This window comes from Triticum aestivum, chromosome 1B (assembly GCF_018294505.1).
Source record: "Triticum aestivum cultivar Chinese Spring chromosome 1B, IWGSC CS RefSeq v2.1, whole genome shotgun sequence".
In the NCBI taxonomy this organism is placed as follows: Eukaryota; Viridiplantae; Streptophyta; class Magnoliopsida; order Poales; family Poaceae; genus Triticum; species Triticum aestivum.
In genome coordinates, this window is record NC_057795.1 from 484,743,208 (window position 1) to 484,755,568 (window position 12,361).

Here is a 12,361-nt window from a genome sequence, read left to right on the forward strand (position 1 = left end):
AGATTAAGTTCAGGACAAAGAACATGGACTTGAGAGGACAAGTACTATAAGAGCATGAAACTAGCTAAATCACTCCTGCTGCTCTCTCTCAGGTAAAATAACATAGAACATGTATAGCTCTCCTGATTCATCATATTGGAGCATGCAGATGATCCTGTCTCCTAATCGTGGGAAGCGCTTCTCATTGCTGCCCCCTAGTACTTCTCTGCGATCGTTAACAATTTTCCTCCAATCTTTCACTATTAAGCATATATCACTTCTAGAAATCCTGAATGCACTCCTGTGCAATGAAGGATATCTTGGCCGTAAGCTAACAATTGACATGCGACCTTTAGTCTCGATCCCCTCAGGCACAACTGTCATCGGGAGTCCCTATTGAAGAACATTGTATAGTACTTAATTAATATACTTAGCAATGAAAGTTTAGCAAAAAAATTATGTATGCAAAAGATGCACTGAGAACAAATAGTAAAAATCTTACCATCATTCCTAAATAGATGTGACCATAGTTCAATACGATCACTATTGGTCGCATGTTTTGAGTACTAACATTTCTAAGTGCAGGAAGAAAATTTGTCTTGACAGTATGAAGATTCTCAAGCCATGAAACATAATGATTTATCTCCTTGCAGTTTAGTTCAGCTCCGGGACAGTAGTAGGTCCTGTCTACCAAGCGCCGGACATGTTTGCTTGAATGGAAATAAGCTGTCAATAGAAATTAGTTGTCAATTATTTTTGAATAAGCAATATCAAAGACAAAAATATAGTTAAGAAAACTCACATAATGGTAGAACTGGAGGCGTCTGTACATCGACCCAGATGTCTCTATTACCTTCAATATCATCTTCTGGACGAATATCAAAGGTGATAACCATATCAGGCTCAAATGCATAAGCCTTGCATAGTGCTTGCCAATTTTTGCATTTAAAATAGGTGTACGTGTTTGTATTGTATACTTTGACGTTGAAAGTATAACCATGCTCAGTTTTCATATAAACTCTCTTTACCTCCATAGTTTCCATAGCTTTGAAACCTATCTTATCCAAGACAAAAATTCTTGCATGGCAGGGGATGTGCTAGTAGAATAGTGAAAATTAAAAATTATAAGTTGAAGCAAATGAAGCATATATAAGTCATCCTTAATTACAAAAACAGACTTGTCGTTGTGACTTACTGTATCGAATTCGAAGGTCTCATCCAGCTTGATGCTGAATCGCCTATCATCAACAAGGAAATTTCTGTCGCACGGGCCGCGTGGTCTTCACAGTATTCGCACATAATGAAATCTTTTTGTCGTCAGACGACATTTCCTATGTTCATATAGGCGAAACATTAATTCAACTAGTTCAACTAAGCATTTACTAAAAATAAACTAGTTCTAGCTATTAATTCAACTAGTTCAAATAATCTCATATACCTAATTTTTTTACTAAAAATAAACTAGTTATATATTAATTCAACTAGTTCAAATAATCTCATATACCTAAATTTTGTTACTAAAAATAAACTAGTTATATTAATTCAACTAGTTCAACTAAGCATTTACTAAAAATAAACTAGTTATATTAATTCAACTAGTTCAAATAATTTCATATACCTAAATTTTCTTACTAAAAATAAACTAGTTCTATTAATTCAACTAGTTCAACTAATCTCATATACCTAGATTTTGTTACAAAAAATAAACTAGTTATATTAATTCAACTAGTTCAACTAATCTCATATACCTAGATTTTGTTACAAAAAATAAACTAGTTATATTAATTCAACTAGTTCAACTAAGCATTTACTAAAAATAAGTAGTTCTAATTCATCTAACATTAACATTCTTATCTACGGAATTCATCTAACATTAATCTAAACAATACAAACAGAAAATAAGTAAAAATATATGTGTGTGTGTATAGTACTGTGTGTGTATGTGTGTGTACGTACATGTGTGTGTATAGTGTGTGTGTGGGGGGGGTACGAGCGGCGTACGGGCGGCGACGACGGGCGGCGGGGGCGGCGGGGACGGCGACGACGGGCGGCAGGGCTGGCGCGGGCGGTGGGGGCGGCGACGACGGTCGGCGGGGGCGACGACGGCGGCGACGATGGTGACGACGATGACGGGCGGCGGGGGCGGCGATCAAGGGCGGCGGGGGCGACGGCGCGGCGGCGGCGGCGATAGATATGTCGCGCGAGAAGTGGAAGAAGAAATGTCGATCGAACTGAATTTTCGTAAGTGCCATATATATAGGAGGGGCCTTTAGTACCGGTTGGAGCCACCAACCGGTACTAAAGGACAACCATTAGTACCAGTTGGAGCCACCAACCGGTACTAATGGTCGTGCGCTGCCACCCCTAGTGCACTATGTTTAATCCTACCTCGCCGAGCGAAGGGCAGTCGCACTGGTTTATAAACCCAGCCGCGGCTGCTCTTTCGAACTCCTCTATATAGCAGGCTTCTGGGCCTAACTAGGGCACACTGTCCTGTGAGCCTGTCGGCCCTTCTAGGCCTGAATTTGCACACCCTAGGTCTGGCAGGCCCACCGGACAGCGCCCCAACTATTTTTTTGATGTATTTAGTTTTTTTGTGAATATTTTTGCTTTATATAGTTTTTTTTCTTTTCTGCATTATTTATTTTCTACTATTTATTTTTGAGTAATTTTTTTATATAGTATTTTCTTTTCTGCTTTATTTTTTTCTTCTATTTATTTCTGAGTAGTTTTTTTGCTGTATTTAGTTTCTTTGTGAATATTTTTGCTTTATATAGTTTTTTTCTTCTCTGCATTATTTATTTTCTTCTATTTATTTTTGAGTAATTTTTTTATATAGTTTTTTTCTTTTCTGCATTATTTATTTTCTTCTATTTATTTTTGAGTAATTTACTTTTTTTCTAGCCTTTGCACAATTAAAGGAACAACAACCAAGAAATAAAAATTACAATCAAGACCGAAGAAACCTTTGAACTTGACACCAACGCCCGTCATAGGCCTCCGGTACCACCATAGCATCCACCAAAGGAAACAATGACAGATCACCTTCACACCTGAGATCGAAGCGGCTCCATCAATGATATGCAGTTTTGCGGACCTCCAAGTGGTTCACCAAAGACGCCGAAGGAGAAAACCATACCTGCCATCCACGAACCACGAACCCACACGATCCACCATCTTCCAGATGCCGCCGATGCAGACCACAATCTGCATCCGCTCCTGGACTACCTCCCAAGCTCCACGCCGGCGCTGGAGCAAACACCGTCGCAACGGCGAAGCCCGAGGGCACAGGTCCACCGAAGTCGCCGGCGGAGGGGAGCCGCCGGAGGCTGGCGGCGGAAGCGAGTCCGCTAGCGCTAGAAGCTAGATCGCCTTTTTCTTTCTTCACAAGAAAGAAAAGTGAATAGTTCACGTACCCCCACGGCGCAAGTTTCCCACGTAATGCTTGTGATACTTTGAGAAGTAACATATTTGAATTGTGCATCTGAACGCATAAAAAATATATTGATCAGTACCGCCTTTCAGCCAAAACGCGCTACTGCTACAGAGAAGTACATAAAAAATACATTGATCATCAATGATCTTTTTGTATAGAATCTAAATTGTCAATAGGAATCTACCCCGATTTAAGAACCGGCGAAGACTCCTATTGCAGCCACAAATCCTACACATAGAGTTCAATAAAGACCAAATGCTTGTGATAGTTTGAGAAAGTAACATATTTAAGGTGGTAAAATTCTTGCTAGGGAAGCGAGGTGGGACTAAAAATAGACCTGCAACAACCTCTTTAGTACCGGTTCGTGTCACGACCCGGTACTAAAGATGCTGGTGGTAGGCCAGCACCTTTAGTACCGATTCGTGGCACGAACCGGTACTAAAGATTCGCATTGAATCGGTACTAAAGATCTCCTCCTGCCTAGACATTTGAACCGGCATTAATGGACACATTAGTGCCGGCTCAAATGCAAACCGGTGCTAATGTATCTCAGATTTGACCCTTTTTCTACTAGTGTAATGCTCTTAATCCCATGTCAAAGACTATGCTTGATACAACTGCAGGAGGAAATATAATGGGAAGAACAATTGAAGAGGCCAAGAAGCTACTTGATATATGCAAGAAAACCATGCCCAATGGAATGTAGAAAGGTCTACCATAAGAAAGGTCAATGCTACCTTCGACGAGAAAGACGAGGGATTAACCACAAAGATAGATGAACTCATGAACACCATAAGAGGTAAATATTTATGCAATTACCGAAGGTGATGTTAATGATGTTAACTTCATTACTCGCAACAATTATAATTCCAATTGGAAAAATAATGGTTATGCTCCTAGGCCACTGTATCCAACTAATAACGGTGCACCCAATAATTTTAGTGGAACTAATACTTGGATGAAACTCTCACAACTTTTATCACTACTAAAAGTGAGCAAAATAAAATCTTTATTGATATCTTGAAGAATCATGATAATATTCTCAGTCAAATGATCGGTAAAATTGTTAGACTCACTAACGATGTGCAGGCTTTAGACGAAAGAACTCGTAGCATGGAGGCACGAGTCACTAAAATTGCATAGAGCCAAATAGTGATCCTTAGCTAAGTTCGTTGAAAAGCCAAAACCAAATCCGCTTGAGAGTGTCAAGATTATGAGAAGTAGCAAAGAACCTACAGAGGAGCTCGACAGGAGACATATACCCCAAAGAATCATACTCTGTTGCAGACAACGTAAAAATGGTCGGACTACTGTTATGCCTTTTGCAAATTGCTCATCAGCATGCAGGCGGTTCGGCGCATCAGCATAGAGCCATAATCCATATTTTTTACCCTTCCCATCATGGATACCAGAGCCACACTCATTGAACCCGTGCCCAACAAGACAACAAACGCTACAAAATCACGCGAGCTTCTCATGGCGCACAAGATAAACTTGGCGTTCTTTTCCTCTAAGAATACTCACATACTTTGTGAGAGGCATTCACACCTTATGTTGTACCCGAACACGTATATAGTCACCACGGGTATTCCATAGTCGCATATCCAGGATCGCCCTAGCGTCTTTCAGGAGCTTTTCCACTATTCCTTTCATGTAGAATCAATTCAGCAACTTGTCTATTTGCAGCCATATCAACATGAACATCAATACCACCTAGTTCCTTAACAACCAAGGGTCCTGATACATATTTTCTTCCAATTGCCCAAGCACAATGCTCGGACAACAAAAAGATTTGGACCAATTGGGCGGAAGCGAACCTCATGCGCTAGGTTCCAAGCGGCGCGCATGTCGCAGTAGAACGCAGCCTGGCTGAAACTTTTCTCAGTGTGAACCCTAGCTAGGGTTAGCCATCAGACACTATCGCTGATATCAGGATCATCCTCATCTATCTCTAGATCATCAAAGTCTTCGTCATCAAGCTCTAACGGCTTGAAGAAAGCGACCAGGTCGGTTTTGACTGTTGTCACTGATTAGGCATGAATGAGACACGGTCACCATCTATCTTAGGAGGACGGGATGTGTGTGTGGGAGGGGGGGTTGGGGGGGAGGAACCCTAGAGAGGAGATGGATTGAGGATGCGCTCGTGGGGTATCGCCAGAGAGGAGTAAAACCCTAGGCGTGGGCGTAAGTGGATCTTTTTTTAACACAGTATAGACGCAAACGCTCATATATACGCGCATAAACTCACCCTATGAACGCACACGCGCACCCTATCCCTATAAGCATTTTTGAGAGACTGAACCGGCATATCATCTTGAGTAAGTGGATCTTGATAGTTGTATCTTTGTTGAGTGATTTTTTCTTTCGACAAGACAGATAGTGACTTTTGTTGTCATGATATTATCTGAACGATTGCACACTTATTAGTAGATACGCTTATGACTCAGTACCAATGGTACAAACAAGTGAAACAAATTTTGTTTGAACTCTCGCATGTACGTGAAGGTATCAAAATCTCGAACGGCACTTCCAATCAACTTGGATTCTAGTAGACGGAGATCACCAAGCCAGAAGCTAGTTTTCGGGCGTGGATTTTTCCTAACCAGATGCGCGCGCAACTTGTATCCTCGCCGCTCATCCAGCATGCAATCCCATCAGCGTGGCCCACCAAGTCGTCAGCCATGCATGGTATTCCACTGCCACATGATATTCTAGAGCGTGTATATCAGGCCGTATTGCAGCAGATGCGGGACCGGGCCTATGGATTCCTCTGTCACTATATTGGACCATGCGCTATAGATTCCTGACACCGTGTACCATGGACTGTACATATTTTTCAGATTCAAATTTCGAACATGGGAGAGGGCAGTGGAGCAGTGGGCTATCTAGTTACTTGGAATTCAAAAGTTCTAGCTCTAGGCAAGTGAGGAATAAAAATGCATTAATTTCTGTTTTTGCGGGGAAAATAAGTGTAAACAAGAACCAAATTTTGTAAGGTGTGATCTGAACTTTGTCATGGAAAGTTGAAGAACTTTAATAGCGCTTTTTTCGACCTTTATAATCTCTGGACCAATTCTTCAGGTTTTGATGAAAAATTTAGAACATAAAGTCCTTCAACAGTTTTGGCAAAGTGCGATGGAGACATTCAGAAACTTGGAAATATTGCGATGAAAAATTTAAAACATAAAGTCCTTCAACAGTTTCGGCAAAGTGCGATGTACAATTCTGCCCAAAATATTGCAATCCATGTTGGAAACTCCACAATTGTCTGCTCATGGACCTAGAGCAAAAAACATAAAGAAAATTGGATATAAAGTCCTCTGCCAATTTATTCAAAAAGCCTGCTTTGGCATAACACTCTGTTAAAATGTAAAGTCTTCGGCGACCAAAAAGTGCTTGTACAATTCTGCCCAAAATATTGCATTCTATGTTGAAAACTCCAAAATTTGCTGCTCATGGACCTAGAGCAAAAAACATAAAGCAAATTGGATATATAGTCCTTTGCAATTTATTAAAAGAACCTGCTTTGCAAAAACAACTATCTGATTAAACTATGAAGTCCTTCGTCAAGTTTCGGCAAAGTGCAATGGAGACATCCAAAAAGTTCTTGTACAATTCTGCCCATAATATTGCAATCTATGTTGGAAACTCCAAAATTTGCTGCTCATGGACCTAGAACAAAAAACATAAAGGGAATTGGATATGAAGTCCTTTGCAATTTATTCAAAGAGCCCGCTTTGTAAAAACAACTCTCTGTTAAACTATAAAGTCCGTCAACAAATTTCGGCAAAGTGCGACGGAGACATCCAAAAAGTTCTTGTACAATTCTGCCCATAATATTGCAATCTATGTTGGAAACTTTAAAATTTAGTGCTCATGACCCAGAGCAAAAAACAGAAAGGGAATTGCATAGAACTGAATAGTGATGAAACGTTGCCTTATTGCAGCAGTACAGGAAAAATAAACTGCAGCCTATTTTATGTATACAATGGCCATCAGGCGATGACTAGCCTTTTTTAAGATAAAACTCAATTGAACTAGTTTTCTCTGTATTAAAATCCATCAATTTGGCGAAGGTAGGTTCATCAAGCCGGGGGAAGAAGCAGGCAATATGCCGATGTCGGCATGAGAGGGAGAGGGCCAGCTCACTTCATGGCGGATCTGGCACCAGGCAACACTCTTCCAGCTAAATCTCCCTGTCGCCCAGCCTCTGTTTCATCCTTAAATTACGAAAATAAAGAAAATCAAGTCACAAGCAAGAAATACAATAAATAGGAGAATAACTGGACAACACCCGCACCTTCGAAATTCATCACGGACCGGAGAACACCAGACAAGACCAAAGGTGATGGATCCATGTGCTACTATATCCATCAGGGAACAAGCAATTTTGCACACCTACAAACAAATCCTTATCGAAGTGTATTACAAATCCATGGGCAATTAGGAAGAAGCAATCCCAATTCGTTGAGGCGGACTTGACCAGAGGAAGTCGACCAGGTCCTGGATTTGGAGCGGGGGACAGGGGGATTACCTGCGGGTAGTGGATGTGTTGGTGCTGAACCGGTGAGAGGAAGTGGCGTTCATGGTCCTCGACAGCTTCAGGAGGAGGCGGAACAAACCTTGTCCGTCATGGGATCTTGGTGAGTTAGGACTCGCCAGATCCGCATAGCATTGGTTGACGGCGAGCGATCCCGGGACTCCATGCCGCATGCCGTGGTGGGGAGGGGAATAATCTGGTCGGAGACCTCCAGATCGGGAGGGTGGCCGGCCATGGAGGAGGAAGGTCTGGCTGGATCTTGAGATAATGGAGACAGAGAGAGAGATGAGATAATGGAGAGAGAGGACGGGGGTAGGTGTGGATAGAAAGAAAATGGTGAGTGGGTACGACGTAGGTATGGGCAGGCATGGTACAGATACGATTTGACTGTAACTGTATGCCACTGAAAAAAATGAGATGAGGGATAATTGCATGGGACCAAGTGGGCCACGGCCACTCGCATCTGCAGGTCGCAGCTACTGCAGCGATTCGCGTTGCGCGCGCAACCAGTTAGAATTCACCATATTCGCTAGTTTTCCTTACTCTCTACACGGCTCTCTTCTTAATTGCTCCGAAACTATGGTACTACGTATCACTCCTATAGCCTAGGTCCATCTCTCAAACTCATATCCGTATTTTCCTCCGCGCCGCGGTACTTCTGTTGTCACAGGAAGCAGCTAGCCATGGCAGTCAAAGACGAGCAGCAGCAGCCGCCGCTGCACATCCTCTTCTTCCCGTTCCCAGCCCACGGCCACCTCATTCCTATCGCCGACATGGCTGCGCTCTTCGCCGCCCGCGGCGTCAGGTGCACCATCCTCACCACGCCCGTCAACGCTGCCATCATGCGCTCGGCCGTCGACCGTGCCAACGACGCTTTTGCCGGCACCGACTCCCCGACGATCGATATCTCCGTCGTGCCTTTCCCAGACGTCGGGCTCCCGCCGGGCGTCGAGAACGGCACGGCCATTAAATCCCAGGGCGACCGCGGCAAGTTCTTTGAGGCGGCGCAGCTGCTCCGGGAGCCGTTCGACCGGTTCTTGTTTGACAACCGCCCCGACGCGGTCGTGTCCGACAGTTTATTCCCGTGGTCCGTGGACGCCGCCGCGGAGCACGGCGTCCCGCGCCTCGCGTTCCTCGGTAGCAGCATGTTCGCGCTGTCCTGCGTCGACAGCATGCTCCGCAACAACCCGTTGGCGACTGTCCCCGACGACCCCGACGCCCTCGTTTCCTTGCCGGGCCTGCCGCACCGTGTCGAGCTGAGGCGCAGCCAGTTGATGGACCCCACGAACCAGGCGGAACACTGGGGCTGGGCGTTCTTCGAGGGCCTGAACGCCGCGGACCAGAGGAGCTTCGGCGAGGTGTTCAACAGCTTCCACGAGCTGGAGCCGGACTACGTCGAGCACTACCGCACGACGCTTGGCCGGCGCGCGTGGCTCGTCGGGCCGGTGGCACTCGCCACCAAGGACATGGCTGGGAGAGGCACCGACGCGCTCTCGCCGGACGCGGACAACTGCATTGAGTGGCTGGACATGAAGCCGGCCGGCTCGGTGGTGTACGTCTCCTTCGGCACGCTAACCAGCTTCTCGCCGGCGGAGCTGCACGAGCTCGCCCGCGGACTCGAGCTCTCAGGCATGAATTTCGTGTGGGTGATCGGCGCCGCATGCCCAGACTCTTCAGAGTGGATGCCCGAAGGCTTCGCCGAACTGGTGGCACACGGCGACCGCGGGTTCATCATCCGAGGCTGGGCGCCGCAGATGCTCATCCTGAACCACCCTGCCGTCGGCGGGTTCCTGACGCACTGCGGCTGGAACTCGACGCTGGAGGCCGTGAGCGCCGGTGTGCCGATGGTCACGTGGCCGCGGTATGCAGATCAGTTCAACAACGAGAAGGTTATCGTGGAGTTGCTCAAGGTGGGCGTCAGCATCGGCGCAAGGACTACGCATCGTGTGTGGAGGCCCACGAGGTGATCGGCGGCGAGGTGATCGCGGAATCCATCGGGAGATTGATGGGCAACGGCGAGGAGGGCGACGCCATGCAAAAGAAGGCCAAGGCCCTCGGTGATAAGGCGAGGAGCGCGGTGGAGGGCGGTGGATCTTCCTACAATGCTGTTGGCCGGCTGATAGACGAGTTGACGGCCCGCCGGAGTTCCGTGAAGGTTGGAGAAAAGTAAAAAAAAAATAAAAAAAATCTTGCTCTCTGCGTCTCGGGGGCAGAGCTCATGTCATGCTAAGTCAAGTTATAGCATGGCTCCAAAGATGATACAGTATATACTACCGTGGAGTACGTTCCAAGTCTTGCCGGCCTGGCCTGCCGCCATGTTTTGTTACATGGGGTTTTCTGTTTCGGCATCTCACAGCCTTGTGACACCGAAACACCTTTTTTTAAGTTGGGAAACACTTCAATTTGTTTCTTTTTGTGAAAGTAATGAAACTCTACATTAAAAAAAAACAATTGTACTTTTGATCATGTGAATTTACTCACAGCCTTGCTAACTTGCCATATTCATGCATATGGATGGAGCATGTATTTCTTAAATCTTCTGAAATATAACTAAACTGAAACTCCGAAGTCTGAAGTAATTGTCTTAAACTACATCATAGAATGCAATATAAAACCGGAGGAGGTTTGGGGGAGTCCGGATGTTCACCTTTCCCACTTGTTAGTTGAACTACATCTCCGTACACACCATGTGTTTTTTTCCTCTCGGTTCACATGGCCCACTCTGCTGTCCGGATTTGATGCTTATTTGATGTCTATAGTTAAATGACCAGTTTCTCAACCGTAGTCCGTGAACATGTCTGAACATGTATGCGGACATTTGGTGTCTCTATTTTGATGCATGTACAGTGGTGTAGCTAGGCGTTGAACAAGGTGGTCCGGATGGCGATGACATGTATCTAGGGTAGGGTCTTAGGCCTGACCTATATGTCCTTCCCAAGGACACCACACAAGAGGCTAAGGCCTACGAAGACAGAAAGAAGGTACCGACTGGAATCATCACAGAGTGCAACTCACTCGAGAGAAGATCCACTCGGACACCCCAATTTCACTCAATCGTCATTATTCACTCGGAGTACAGGAATCCACTCGAAGGACAGAAGGCCTAAGGTCACCTATAGATAGCAACGCTCGGTCATTCACTCCGCCACCATAAAGGTCATTAAACACGGACGTTACCAACAATGTACGTGGCTTTACTCCCTCATTGAACCCTTGCTTAACATAGGGCTGCGAGGGATCGACACACTCTATATAAGTCACCCCTCCCCTCTGGCACAAGGGTTCGCACCCCCTGTAACTCAACACTCCAATCAACAAGCCTCCGCGGCACCAAGACGTAGGGCTGTTACCTCCTCTCAGAGGGGCCTGAACTCGTAAAACCGAGTGTACAACCTCGCCGTAGGTAGGACTCTGCCCTCTCCTACGTATCTCTACTATCAGATCTGTTCCCACGACACCGGAGGCCACTCTGTTGCCCTTTTGTTTATATATTACAATTAAAAAATTAAAATTCAAAATAAATAATCAAATTCAAATGGAAGTTCTACTGCTGGACCACTCTAGCTTATTGGGCTGGCTACGCTAGTGGAGTTTCCATAACATTAGTCGAATGATGAGGCCTACATGGCTGTTAATGTGTTGCTACGAGGCATGAAGAGCCCCCCTAGTCAACCAAAAATGCCTGACGCGATCGAGGTGATTCGAACCCGTGATCGAGGTGATTCGAACCCGCGATCTTGCTGAAGTAGTTAACATGTAGTAGCCACCAGACCATAACGCCGCTGTTCAATAACTTCTTCCTTTTATACCCCTTGTCTTGTTCTGTTTGTTTCCTTTTTCCTTTCTCTTTCATTTATTTTTAATTTTTAGTTTCTCTTAAATCTATGAACCTTTTTCAAGTCATTGATATTTTTTTAAAATAGATGAACTGCGTTTTTCCAAATTTGTGAACTTTTTCGAGAATTGATGAACTTTAAAAAAAATCAATGAGTTTTTTCAAAATTGATCAACTTTTTCTGAATTTGTGAACTCTTTTTGAAAACCGATGAACTTTTTTCAAAGTCGATCAACCTTTTTTCGAATTTGTGAACATTTTTTTAGAATCTATGAACCTTTTTCAAAATCGATGAACTTATTTAAAATTTGTAAACCTTTTTGAAAATCAATGAAATTTTTTGAAGATCAATGAACTCTTTTTTCAAAATCGGTGAACTCTTTTGAGTGCATGAATTTTTTCTAATTCATGATTTTCTCAAATCTGTGAACTTTCAAATTTTGTTCAAATCTTTTTCAAAAAAGTTCACATTTTCCTAATAAGTGTGTGCAGGAAATAGTGCGCTACAGTTTGTTATTAAACTTCTCGCGCTGAATTGTTTTACAAGTGCCTAGGGGGCGTATCGTTATCC

At 44.4% G+C, this 12,361-nt stretch overlaps 1 long non-coding RNA gene and 1 pseudogene across 2 annotated transcripts; one reads left to right on the forward strand and one right to left on the reverse strand.

Moving 5' to 3' along the window:
- Positions 1-7,303: 7,303 nt before the first annotated feature.
- LOC123133537 (uncharacterized) lies at positions 7,304-8,316 on the reverse strand. Of its 2 annotated transcripts, none has more exons than XR_006465287.1 (3): positions 7,950-8,316; positions 7,716-7,826; positions 7,304-7,635 (listed from the first exon to the last, which is right to left on the reverse strand). It is a non-coding gene; the product is annotated as an uncharacterized lncRNA (long non-coding RNA). The 2 variants fall into 2 exon arrangements; XR_006465285.1 differs by having other exon boundaries at positions 7,716-7,813; positions 7,950-8,310.
- A 162-nt stretch (positions 8,317-8,478) lies between these two features.
- Positions 8,479-10,182, forward strand: LOC123133527 (scopoletin glucosyltransferase-like; annotated as a pseudogene).
- Positions 10,183-12,361: the final 2,179 nt, after the last annotated feature.